Source organism: Montipora capricornis, chromosome 13 (assembly GCF_036669925.1).
Source record: "Montipora capricornis isolate CH-2021 chromosome 13, ASM3666992v2, whole genome shotgun sequence".
NCBI lineage: Eukaryota > Metazoa > Cnidaria > Anthozoa > Scleractinia > Acroporidae > Montipora > Montipora capricornis.
In genome coordinates, this window is record NC_090895.1 from 2,352,312 (window position 1) to 2,366,935 (window position 14,624).

The window sequence follows — 14,624 nt, forward strand, 5'->3', positions numbered from 1 at the left end:
CCTCTAGATCTTACTCTTTTCGGAAATGAATCAGCTTGTTTGCACCTATCTGGCGACCTGCGGGAGGGCAAACTCTAGAAGCTCTTCCTTAGTGAGCCTTCCGCTAAAAAAACTTTCTAAGTCTGGCTTTCCGGTGTTAGGGGCCGAGGTTTTTGTGCAAAATTCATCAGCGGCTTCCTTACAGCTTATAAAGGGATCGAGTTCCTTCGAGTAATGGTCAGTAAAAGGTTTGTAGTGCTTATACAAATTTTTGCAATTTGAAAATGTATGTTTACACGAAACACATATGAGCTTGACAATTTTTCTTTCCCGATACCCCATTTAAAATTCACGTGAACGCTACTAATAGAGGGCCAGAAACCATTTAAAACATTTTGTGGCATTCTTTTTGTCAACAAACTTGGGTTGTCGGCGAGCAGAATTCGAACGTAAGCTGTTGTGCTTTGGCTGTTATTTGTGCTTTTTCTAACTATTCTAAGACGAATTCAGGCTGGCATTTTCGAATCAAGTGTAAGAAGACGGCAAAACCATATTGATAATGTATTTAGTTGTACTGACCTCGCGAATAAACACTTTGGTAGCGTCCTTTCGACGGAATAGTTTCCGGTGAAAGGGCAAATGATTGACAGGATAGCACGGTTTTGACTGCCGCGCGCACTGCGGGCGCGGGTTCCGTATGCAAGGAGGGAGATGAATTCGTTTCCCCGAGGAATTTACAATTTTTCTCTCAAAAATATTCTGTTTTAAACGGTATTGTTTCAGTAGAAACTTTTAAGATGGCAGAAGCATTCAAGGAAAAGCACGTGTTAATCTGTAGTCGCAAGTGCCTGGATTTATCAAGTGAAGAACTTCAACAGCAAATGAACAAAGAAATTGACGCACTGTCAACAAACAGAAACTTTGAATTACACTATACGTCACATCAGAATCCTACAAGAGAAATGCTGAGAAAAATTCCTGAAGGGTAGGTTTATTACTTCCGTGTTTTATGTTTGATATCCGTCCCAGAGTCGACTCGCGCCACGCAGGCTAAGGGTGCGTTCGATTGACCGTATTCCGGAATAGGAATACATGGAATAGAAGTTAGAAATCCTTCGTTTTTACGGAGATTCACATTAAAATTGTCAAACACCTGCTAAAATGCTATTTTAAACATACCTTTATTACGTACCTTGTTGCTTCAAAACGCCAGACATACCGTTTTGAATCCATCACTCCACGTATTCTTATTCCGGAATACGGTCAATCGAACGCACCCTAAGTATTATGTTGAACATGCAAGTGGTGATGTATTCAAGTACTCTTATTTCCTAAAAATGTTTACAATGTATCGGTCAAATGGAAACTTCAACATCCCCCTGGGCCTACCCCGGGCATTTGACACCTTTGTCGTACAGTAGAGGGGGACGATTTCATAATCAGGGGGTGGGGGGGGGGGGGGGCAGGGAATTTGATAATCAGAGTCTTCAGGGTTAAAACGAAACAACATTTATACAGGGCATATCTGATCGATGGAAATCAATCATCGAAAAGCTAGAATTGATCAATTGATAAAACACAAGTACTCAATATTTGTTGATTGATATTGAAATCAATAATCACAAATTTCTGTTGCATCCAGTCCATGGAAATGGAAACTGAAAAACGTAAGCCACATTTTTAATCCACTCTCATAAATTTTACCCTTGACCTTACCTTCGAATCAACTTTGAATATGATTAAAGACAATGTTACTTCTTTCTCCAATGGTTACTACTATTGGTTTTTTTTCCAAGATCCAGGAACACTGATATAAGCTTCTGTAATTTTAGCTATTTAAGGCAACATTTCAACCCAGCAGCCCTTTGACGGTGAAACAGCTTAAACGAGGATTAAATATATATAAAGGACATACATTTAACAAAGCGAAGGAAAGTGTTTTGTGTATTAATTTTGTGGTCGGTTGTATTTGAGAATTCTGGAGCCTGGCTAATCAAGTCTTGAGAAAGCACAAAGCCAAGAACATTGGTCCAATTTCTGGTCCTAATGAGGAGATAATAACCCACAATCTAACTAAAGCTGAGTATTTCAATGGCTTTTTTATCAATATTAGCGAAAACTTAACTAAGCAACTTGATTCCCTGGACTCATCAACTCTAAACAACTTCATCAACAGAATTACTCCAACCAAAGAGAATGTTGATTTTTGCTGGGATCTAATAAAGGATAGGATTAAGAAAGCTGCTAACCCCAAGAAGGCTACCGGTCCCGACAATGTATCGCCAAGGGACTTGTCCCTGATTGGTGACTCTGCTACTTACAGTCTCTTACCGATCTTTAATAAGAGTGTGAATGACTCATCTTTTCCATCAACCTGGAAATTGTCACGTGTTAATCCCATTTTTAAGAAAGGTTCGCCAACTGATGTCAACAACTACAGACCTATATCCCTTCTCCGTATCCCAGGAAAGATCTTAGAATGTTGTTTGTGACACCGTAAACAGCCACCTGGAAACACATGGCTTGTTAAGTCCCAGGCAGTGGGGATTTCAAAAGAACTACTCTACAGAAAGCCTGTTACTTCACGTAACAGAAACATGGAGAAGTGCCCTGGATAATAGTCTTAAAGTCGGTGTTCTCTTCATAGACTTCCAGAAAGCATTTGACTCTGTAAACCATACAATTTTACTAGAAAAGCTAAAAGCCATTGGTATCTCAGGCAATTTGCTTTCCTGTCTCGCTGACTACATGTCAATGCATCAACAGTTCGTTCAAATTTCAGGAAACAAGTCAGAGTCCACAATAGTCAGGTTTGGGGTACCCTAAGGGTCAATACTGGGACCCAAGTTATTCTCAATTTTTGTTAACGATCTTGCTGAATCAATAACGAGTGGGGAACTGTATTTATTTGCTGACAATACAACTATCTACACTATCGGTGAGAACATTGATGATATCATTCATATGCTACAATCTATATTGGATCAGGTCTACACCTGTTGTTTATCAAACAGACTTGTAGCCCACGATTCTAAATCAGAAGCCATGATTATCTCCAACCAGACCTTTACTGGCCCTTTGCCACATCTACGACATGGTGATACTACCATTGAATATAAAGCCTCAAGTAAATGCCTTGGATTAACCATCGACAACAGGCTTTGATGGCAAGAACATACTAAGAATGTTTGTGACTCCGTCAGCAAGAAAGTCGCTGTCTTGAAACGGATTAAGTTCTTGCCAAAGACAGTCCTGCAAACTATTTATTATACGACAATTTTACCAAGTGTTTTGTACGGTATTGTCGTGTGGGGCTCGTGTTCTCGATCTTTGTTGGATGATATTGACCGCATTCATCTGAGAGCAACTAAAATTATCCATGGCTTACCCAGAGGAACCCACAGTTCCGATGTCACAAGTAGAGCTCTCTGGAACCCAATAATTTCATTTTTATATCAAGAGACTATTTAACAATTATTCCATGAGTGCGCGTTGGATATGAGATGATAGATAGCCAACGAGGCGCGTAGCGCCGAGTTGGCTATAATCATCTCATATCCAACAAGTGGACAAATTGTTTTGTTAAAAACGCCCCCAAGATATAGAAAACTAGATTACAATAAAAATAAAAAGGGCCAAAAAATCACGCATATGCTTGCCGTGTTTGTAGATCATGGTATAATGGCTCATAACCCATGATGGCTTAGCCAATCAAAACTCTCGAATTGCATTATCCAATGATCCAGTTTTTAATAATAGTTATTAGTTTTAATATTTACAAAGGAACCACCATTGATCCTCTGAGGAACTTGATAGTTAAACCTGAGACTAAATATAATTTTAGGAAGAATGCAAATGTTGAGGTTCCCAGGCCACGGACTGAGATCGGCAGATCGTCTTTTAAGCGCAGAGCTGCCCTGTGTTGGAACTTCCTCCCTAATTCCTTTAAAAACTATTCTAGTCTAAGTTATTTTAAGAGGTTAATTAGGGAAAATAAGACTGTAGCATTTCCTGTAGCATTTCTTTTTAGGTCAGTGGACTTAAAATACTTTTAGATTTTCAGTTGTACATGTGTAATACTACTGCAGAGGCCAATCATGTAAGAAATTCTTATATTATCTCAGTAAGTAATTAATACATTTTAGCTTAGATGTAGTTCCAGGTCCACATCAGGGCCCAGTTGTTCAAAAGCTGATTATAAACGCTAATCCCAGATTAAAAATTAACCATGGAGTTTATTTCTCTACTCCCAAATGCTGTTCAATGCTAATATTCGGCAAAACTTTACATTAGAAGAACTCAATCTTGAAAAACAAAAATAAGCAAAAGAAACCTTCACCAAAAAGTTGAAAACATGAAACCAGTGTTCTCACTAAGGCTGGATTAAGTTAATCGGCTTTCGAACAACCGGGCCCAGGACTTTAGTCTTGCCTATTTTGTAACCTGCTCAAATAAACTATGTATGTATGTATGTATGTAATTTCTTTTTTTGAGTAGAACGTATTTCGGAGAGCGCTCAACTCAATCGATTGAGGAGCAATAATTATGACTTCAAACAAGTTTAGGTTTCACAAGTAACCATCGTTTAATGCTACAGAACTGTTTCGTAACAGTTCTGTAGCATTAAACGATGGTTACTCGTGAAACCTAAACTTGTTTGAAGTCATATGTATGTATGTATGTATGTATGTATGTATGTATGTATGTATGTATGTATGTATGTATGTATGTATGTATGTATGTACGTATGTACGTATGTACGTATGTACGTATGTACGTATGTACGTATGTAGAATCCTGGTGAACTGAGGTTCATTCTAATATAATCTTAAAGTAAAGTGATTTTAAATTGCTCAGTCTTGCAAAGAAATGGACTTGCAAATTGGACCGCTACAGTCATCACCTTGCACTCGGTGTCGGACTCCGAATGCAGTTTCACATCATTTATATTGACGGTATTACATGGCCGCGGGGGGATACGAATTTTATCTCCGAGTGCTGAAAGTATCTCTCACGAGTGAGAGATACTTTCAACACTCGAAGATAAAATTCGTATCCCCAAGCGGCGATGTAATGTTCTGTTTAATTATTATATAGATACTGATGAAGTTTCCACATAAAAGACAACTTTTTTTGTTCATTTTTCAAAACAGCAAAAAGTGGTGATCTATAATTTGCAAAATTCCTGTCACAGAAATGGTATGAAACTCGGATATAAAGTTATGAAGGAGAAATAAAGACAATAATACTTATATTTTCTGTTTGAAAAAGTCAAAATTCTAATAAAGAAGAGAAAAATTCTATAACAGCAAAAGCACATCTTAAAATAGCATCATGTTGTGGATTCTTGGCTACTGTCACTTTCAATAATGAGTCTCCTTTTCTTACGCTTCGTGTCAACGAACTTCTGGACTCTTTACTTCATTTTTTGGGGGAGCTAAGTTAATGTTAAAGATGCCTCCAGTTATGTAATTTCTGTGAAACATTGTGTGGAGCCTATTCTCATTGAAGGAATTCACATCCAAGGTACAGTGTAGATGAAGTGGTAGACGCTGAAGCGATTCGATGCTCTGCCAGGGGTTGCGCTGTCAAGTTGTTTTCAGTCTGTGCGACGTTGGTAGGGGCTTTGGTTGTCGAGGAAAGAATATGTGAAATACTTTCCATTTGCTTTTCTCAAAGAGAACTGTAATCGTTAACTGACTGTACATTTTTATTCCCCGTTATTTGAATTATCTGGTTGGGAGGAACTCCACTGTCCTGGAGTTTTTGAACTAAAGTTTTTCTACTGTGGTTTGTTTTGCCTGAAATTCCTGCTGCTTGTGTCATGTCTTTCATGACATTGTTTAACTTGTTCACTCCCATTGGTTGTGCTTTGAACCAGTTTTTGCCTTCCACTGATGCATGACTTTCTGTTTTAAAGTAATTTACAGACAAATAGAAACTTGATTCCGGTCCTAGCATGGATGGTGGTCGTTTTTCTCTGTACATCTTGTAAACGTGCACGGGATCACGATCTACAGAAATGGCATCATTGTTGGCATACATGTACATTCGCGGCTTGTTTGGCCTTTGATTCCGTGGATCCTCTCCTGTTGGAGGCTTTGTTTGGCGTTCAAACTTCAAAGTACTCCTGGACCAGATATTCTTAATCATCACTGTCAGTTTTTAAAATGACATCTCCCCATCGGAATTCTTTTTGTTCCTTACATCCGCGAAGGCCAAAGTGAATCATGTTGTTTAGCCACACCGTATTTAATAGAGCTTGCGGTGAACTTAATCCAAGCAACTTTTTGTCAAGTAGAATCTCGATTTCGTCGTCCGTAAGAGCTGTTGTGGCTTTTGGTCTGTTTCCGAGTCCATGCCGCTTGAGTTCCTTTTGTTTTGCCTTCAATGCATGTCTTGTCTTTTTTTAAATCACCGTCTTTGAAGATGGTTTTGCGGTAAATCAAATGGCGTTCGACACTAGCCAAAATTCCGTGGAGCGATGACGGTTCATAATCTTTTCCAGTCTTGGTCCTTGCAGCTAAAACAAACTGGCTCAAGTAGCTGTCTAATTCAGTTGGAGGAACCTTCTCTATTTCTCTGATTTCGTGGCGCTCTTCTACCAGAAATTTTTTGACTAATTTTAAGTTGTAGAAGGTCTTTCTTTTAGTGCTTGCATTTTCTTACCCCTCAAATATCTTTATATAAAGATCACCAGTGACCTAAATTTAAAGATCATGTCATTTGGGAATAAGTGATAATTAAGTATTATTGTTTGCACATTGGGCTCCGCATTCCCCTGGGACTGAAATCAAAACCACCACCAGGCTTTTCAGAATGATCATAGATTACCAGGTATAAGGGTTCATACATGTGACATGTTATCACTGTTTAAATTGATAGACTGTTTGACTCTTGAATTAATGCATTTTTGAAGACTAAATTAATTATAAGTAATTACCTTTGAGAAGATTAATAACTGAAATTTGAATTTAGTTAACAGGGAATGCATGTTACTACTTGGAATTTTTTTTTAGATTTTTATTCCCTTTGATGTATTTACTTTTTATTAGTAGATTTGTAGAATAATTTGTTGTTACATCTACACTGTACTTGTAGTGGTTCTTTCTGTTAGGCAGGTTGGAAGGTGTTGCAACTTTCGCACGTTGAAATAAATTCATGGAGATCTTTGTTCATGTTGGGCCAGTAGCAGTTTCTTCACAGATTTCCTGGATTTGTGGCTTGGATACTGACAGGAAATTCACGGAATGGATTATTTCCACTTCTTGATCTGGCTTTTGTAGATGGTTATCTGTTGTTAGGTACTGTAAGCTCTGGAGAGTGTATCAACCAAATACTGTACATCTTGGGGCCAGGCCTGTACTTGATAATGACATTGTACTGCATTAATGTCATCATAAGACACTGTAGGTGCTTTGGGGCAGCAGCAAGAGGCTTACCAAAGGTCATCTCCAAAGGATTGTGGTTGGTCCACAGGATAACCAAGGCTGTGCTTTGACGGCACTAAAACATTAATTTTGGAATGGGGTGACTGAGAAAAATTACTGGTCACCCGGCCGGGCATTATTGTCTGTACATGTAGTGTTACGTGCTGTAATAACCAAGAGATGTCCACGAACAAGGCATAAGTGAAAAGAACTCCGGAGTACGATATAAGGCACACACCAAAAGTGTGACAACGAGCAGTTTCTCTTTTTCACTATCATTTAATTAGTTTTACACTGTTACCTCAGTTAAAGATTAAGTTAAGCAGTTGGGAAAGCAGGCTTACTGTCTTTCATGGCCATACAGGTATTGATCTTGATCAACTTCGAACTCCAAGTTCCACTGACTGTAGACAACAATTCTTGACTTTCTTGATTCACTGGATTCTCGGTGTGTGCAAACTTTTACGGAAGACTTCATAATGAACTCTGAACTCGTTGTCGTCTTCCCTTTTTAGCTATCATCTCTTTCTGCTCTCCGGATATACATGTAGCAAGATCTAAGGTTATATCTCCACCATTAGTCCATAGTTATCGCAGTTGATTATAACTTCCTCACAGTATCGCATTCATAGCATAAGTTCAATCACAGCTGGCCACGAGGTTAAGCCCTCTGGCAACAGAGTTTTTTCTATTACTTACAAGCCTGCTTTTATACTTTTACTCTAAGCATCTAGAAAGTTCTGTTGCTATTTATAATAAATTACAAGGTGTACTATTTGTGGAAACTGCTGAGTCACATCAAAGAGATTTCTGGAATATTACAGATTGTAAGATAAGTCTAGAAAAGTCTGGAATTGCATGACAGATAAACTAGAAGTAATTCTGATCCTCATAACACTAGATAAATAATTCTGTGGCATTAGAAGCCAAAAATTTGGTTTTGTCAGTGTTACTGAGGCCTAGCCAAAAAAATTCCTTTTCACACAACATTTGAGTCGCTCATTCACGCTCAAGTTGACCTGGTGTTTTTTCCACGTGATTGAACAATGTAACTTAATCTTGATCACCATACATCCTTAAAATATGACAATTTTCTTATTTTGCCTTTGGAATAAATGGTGTTAAGTATAAATACCGATATGCTGGTTTATTTAGTGTTTCAGAAGCCATTGATGTTGCAGCATTTCAATCTTTGTATAAAATGAAAGTCTTCTTTTATGGAAATTTCTTGTGTTTTTGTTTGCAAATGCAGTTATGCTGAGTTAGCTTGGCTAAATAAAGTGGATCACAGATCGCTTTTTTTCAATTTTTTAATCAACACCAGAGAGAATATTACATTATTTAGCAGTGAACCGTTTTACATGTACATGTACCAGTTTTCCAGGTCTCTCCTTGTGATTTTTAGCAAATTAAGCAATTTACAAGCAATAAAAGACAAGTTTATATATATGCTGAAAAGAAAGCGCTTTCATTGCAAACCAAGTTTCAGATGTCAGATGTTTTTCATTATTTCAGGCCACCATATTGGGGGCGTTGCTAAAATGAGGGCAAGGGTGAGGGGGTGAGGGGGAGGGGGAGGACAAGGGCAGGGGTGGAGTTAAGGGTGAGTATAATCCACGACAGATCTTTTCTAATGTAGCTATCTGAATTGTGGATGCGAAGAATGAAAATTTGTCAGTCTATACTGTCAAAAGTAATTTTCACTTCATTGAATTCACTTTCTTGCAGTTGCATATTTTGTATTTGTCTTTGTATAGTGTATTTGTATACACTTTATTATATTGTATTCAAGTCATAGTCAAGCTTGTACTGTACTTTTTCATGGTCCCTTTATTGGAAATACCTAAGTCTAAGCTTAAATGTTAGCTATCAAAAACACGAAAGCATAAATTAGAGAAGCCTTTTGTTTGCAATGGTATTCCAGAAAAGTGGTTTAATGAAAGTAAATTAACCAATGATTCACCTGATTATTGTAGTCAACCATGAATGTTCACAGAACATGAAATTTGAATTGTTCCGAATTATAGCCATCCTGGAATTAGAGCAACATACATGTACTGTAAAGGTGATTTTCTATTTTTCCAAAGAAAAAATGTTAAAAGTACTTTTAAAATCATCTTTTAATCTGTTTTGATCAAAGGCAATAATCACTGCTTACAATGGTATTACTAAACTGATCACTGATAACATTTGCTCGTTTTGGTTTACACGTGTAACACAAGATTGTTGTTTGGATCAATACCAACATGTCGGGTGTTACGGAAACTAAGACCTATGACCCTGGGATTGCAGTTTTATTACTACGAAAACTAAGACCGGGTCTTAGCTTTTGTACTACATGTATGAAAAGACTAGGGTCTACGAAAACTAAGACCCCTTTTAAACAGTGGAAATTACGGGGGAAAACCCCGTGAAAACTTACAACTAGTCAGAGATTTGGGTGCTGGATGTTGTCTCATACATGGTTTAATTTAAACAGACACAACACGATGATACACTTGAATGTTGTGTGACAGAAAAAAAACCAGTGACATTCGTTGATGCTTACTTATTGTCAAAGAAACTGAAGGAAGGTCTTTTGAATAACAAGAAACTCAGTCTGTTAATCCTTTGGTTGTAACCACTAAAATGTGATACTCGAGTCCACAATTAGCCCTAAGTCATGCAACCAATAAACGGATGCCGTAGATGGTCAATCGTAATACATACATGTAGATTTAGCAAAGCCTAAAAGCGGATCTCCTGTTTCTAACCCCAGAAAGCAACATAGTGTATGAAGTACAAAATTAATCATCATTAGTGCATACAGTTTCGGTGATCAAACACCTCTGAGCTGACAGCAATAAACAAACAAGCCTTGCAAACAATAACCAACAATTTTAATCAACAACTCAAACTGAAATTACATGCACAGTAATATCTTTCAGAACATTTTCTGTTTGACTGATCATCTTTACACCCTCACTCTTCAGTTTAGAACAACAGCAAAAATTACTAATCAAAAAAGTCAAGCTAAAGCAGACAGGAGTAGCAGATGACTTGTTAGGAAATTGTATAAGGTCTACTTTTTCGTGTCCTGTCTAAAGAAAAGTATGCGCGATCGCAGGTTAGGATTTAGCAGAAAGAGTGGCTGAAATTTTTGGGATCTTCATATTGACAGTTTTCTTTCTAGAGCTGGTAGTCGACTGTATATTCTTAGAGCATGCAAGTGCTATGGGTAGATCAGCTTAGTAAACTTTTCGACTCTTTGATGATGCCATTATTTCTATATGGATTAGAAGTGCGGGGCTCTGTCTATCAAGGCAAATATTTAGATCGGATTGACACCTTTTTTTGGCGAGCTTATCATTTTGGTTATACATGTACAAATAAGATGATTTTGATATCTGATGTAATATTGAGAATAGGGACAGTGATCTTTTCAACAGATCTTCTTCTTCTTCTTCTTCTTCTTCTTCTTCTTCTTCTTCTTCTTATTATTATTATTATTATTATTATTATTATTATTATTACAAGTGAACCACGGGAAAAGGCTTCGATCAGCAATCAATTTTTGAAGTTGTGGGTAAACAATGGAATTTCTGAAAACTTTATCCTGTAAGCTTACGCATATTTGGTGTATTTTATTTGCAGCATTACCTTCCAACGCCGAGGTGAAGATTTGAGAAAATTTATCATGGAAAGATGGCAGGCAGGTGATGTAGTTATCATCTGTGGTGCTGTGGATAAGGATCTGGAAGTGGCAGCAACCACAAGATGATTTCTCCTTGCTGCCCTTTGGGTAGAAGATGCTGAAGAGAAGGTGCGCCGGTATGGTGTGCCAGCACCTACACCTAAGAAGATGAGAGCAATACTCAACATAGTAGTCAACCAGACAAGTTGGTATTATTCTTGCTCATTTGTTGATCCAGTACCAACGAAAGTGGTTTCCCTCTGTTGTGCAAACACATATAGTTCAGTCAGTGAAGATGAAAGAGAAATGGCTGAAGCGTTTCAGGCCATCTTGAAAGATGGAGCTGAAAATCCCTGGGTCAAGGAGGCACTATTGTGTCATCTGATGGCAGGTAATGATGAGTAAAATCTTACTATGAATCTTTTTTGTGGTGATAATACAGCAGTTTCAGTAACTTAGAACTCAGCTTCAAAGGGAGGCTTAAGGGACAGAAAAAGCCGGCAGATGATGATACCTCTCCTGTTCACTTCAACCCGTTTTTATTGTTTGACTGCACTTCATGCATTGCTATCAAATTGAAAATGGGTTTTGAAGAGCTGTATACCCACTGAGCCCTCAAATTTCTAAAACATTAATCCCTTCAAATAGCAGTCCTGTACTCCTCTGTCTTAAGAATTTGAAGCACAAAACCCCTTCTACTGTATAATAATACCCTTGCAAATAAATGCAACCCCCAGTGGCTTAATCCAGGAATGATTTGCACTAAAAATATTGATAAACAACACTACTGTACATTTACATGTATATTAACTGCGTGAGTAAATTAAGAAGTATAATGATCATTGCAATTACGTGTAATTTGCAATTTTATCCAGTATTAACGTTACTGTATGAAGCAATAGGAACTGGTTTGACATTAACAGGTATTCCGTTTATATGATAGTTCTTGCGGTTGTGTTTGAAAATGGAACGTCTGGAGGGTGAAATTTCTAGCCCACTCTCTAAGCTTATGATTTGTCATTTGAAAAATTGAAACACATTCCCTTCCAGTTAAAGGGTAGTACTGCACAAAACCATTGCAAGCGACTTTTTTTTTCATGACCAAAAATTATTTGGTTTGTTTTCATTATTTTTGCTTACTTTTTTTGTGGAAATGTAAGATAGTTCTTTGCAGAAGGTAATTAAAAAGTGCTCTTTAACTGGTTGAAATTTGGCCCTGATTTGATTTAATAATAATTAAGTGAAGCTATGATCTTCGCAGTTATGAACGCAATTTATACAATTGCGTAGAGAAGCCTGAAAAATTCAGGACTTCAACGTTGAAGTCCTGAATTTTTCACTTCACTTCATATCCGCAGTTCATATATGATTCATTTCATATATACCATTTCATCATTAATAATAATTATTAACATATCATATACAAAAATTGTGTTAAGTGCCAATACATACATGTACAACCTTTCAATAACTTTTAAAATTGGCCGTATTTATAGTAGAGGACCAGTATAAATACGGGAAATAAGGTGGACGCATTAAACGTCAGACGAATTAAACGTCTCAAGTTAAGTGCGTCTAAACGACGCACTTAACAGACGCTTAGTCGTCTCAGACGTCTAAGCCGTCTAATGTAAAGACGAGACGCACTAAACTGGGACGCACTTAGCAATGAAATGCACACCGTCTCTTTGGTGATTAAATTTCAGTATCTTTTGAAGAAAATTGTGAATTTGATTTCTAGCCGTCGAAGTTAAGTGCGTCCCGTGTTTATGTTAGTCGCACTTAGACGTCCTCTAGTATAAATTCGGCCATTGATGCATAAACATGTCATAGCAATACTTTTTTTTCATATTGTGTGATTGTTTCATCACATCATATCCAATTTTTCAGCAGTTAACAGTGCATGACTGGCAAAATCAGTGTTAATGATACTATTGTGAGGTGGCACAAAAAATGAAGGTACTATTAAGTTCAAAAATAGAGCAAAATCTCTGGCTAACTCATTTTGTTGTAAAATAATTCATTATTTGTATTTCAAATGTACCTATCACCAAATTAGACAATGTTCCTGACCAGGGCAAGTTACATAAACTTGTCAAATTCCTCACTGAAAACTAAGGGAAAGCAGTTTTTGTCAAACTTCTTATGTATGCATGAAACTTCCCTCCCCCAACTCACCCCACCCCGGGGGGAAACCACTGACAGGTGCATTACAAATTCTTCATCAGCTATTGCACATGACAAAGATTTCCGGGAGGTGCAAGACTGGGCAGTTGGCCCATCTTCTTCCCCGAAGCCTAATGAAATATTGGAAGACTTGAAGGAACGTGTTCGCTATATGATGAATGGTAGGAAACCTGATGCAATTTTCAAGAGGCACAAGCCAACCCAAAAATCCAGGTATGAGAAGGCAACTGAAAGACAGGAGGATGGTTATGCCCAGAAACACTTCCGATCTATATGTGTGACTGAGGCGTACAAGGATAAGTTGAAGGGTAGAGTTGTTTGTGTATTTGACGACTACTTGACAAATGCACAAACATTTGAAGCACTCAGGAATCTTTTAGTTTCCTGTAAAGTTAAAAAAAAAATTCTTGTTTCTATAGGGAAATTTAAAAGAGGAAATGAAAGTAGTTATATTCAAAGATATCATTCTATTGAGGGTAATTTATATAGTGAAGATTACAAAGCAACTTTTGTAAAACGTGAAGCGAGGCCTTTTGAGATAAATGATGATGCTAGGCGCAGTCTGGCAGATCTTAGGGACCTGGTCTGTCATTTGTGCTGATACTGAAAAGTAACACCAAACATTTTGAAGTGGTTTTCAATGTGTTGCCCTAAAACACAGAGCAAAGTAGTTCATTCAATCTCAGCAGCAGATGCAGGAAGTTAAATTGGCTAATCACAGGGAAAATGGAAGCAACTGGCAGTAAGCATAGGAAAACAACGGAACCAAGCGTGACAATACAAATCATAACAATCACAAAATTCCTTTCGACACTTTCTGACACATTAAAAACACTCTAATTTTCCTTGCCTCGAACATGAATAAGGGATCCTTTTGACGTTTCCTTGAAGGCTAGTGTTCAAAATGTACCTGATGTCTTCTTGAATTACTGGCTGATGATATCACAGACGCCCCAAGCTCAGTGTGAGGGAAGCCAACATGGCGGACAAAAATAGAAGGATTTGTATGTGAATCCGGATAAAAGGCTTGAGAAGATAATTACCCGAGAAAATTCTTAATTTAAAATCCTTACTTGCAGGGCAGGGAGTGCAGGGATGGCGCAGTGGTGAGAGCACTCGCCTCCCACCAATGTGGCCCGGGTTCGATTCCCAGACTCAGCGTCATATGTGGGTTGAGTTTGTTGGTTCTCTACTCTGCACCGACAGGTTTTCTCCCGGTACTCCGGTTTTCCCCTCTCCACAAAAACCAAAATTTGATTTCATTTGCGTTAACTTGTTAATTTCAATTTACAGTGTCCCCGATTAGTGCTCTACAGCGCTAGAAAATTAAACACTTAAATAAAGTTCTTTTCCTT

The 14,624-nt window shown here is 37.7% G+C and overlaps 1 pseudogene; it reads left to right on the plus strand.

Moving 5' to 3' along the window:
• The first annotated feature begins 776 nt into the window (after positions 1-776).
• Positions 777-14,024, plus strand: LOC138029401 (uncharacterized; annotated as a pseudogene).
• The last annotated feature ends 600 nt before the right edge of the window (positions 14,025-14,624 follow it).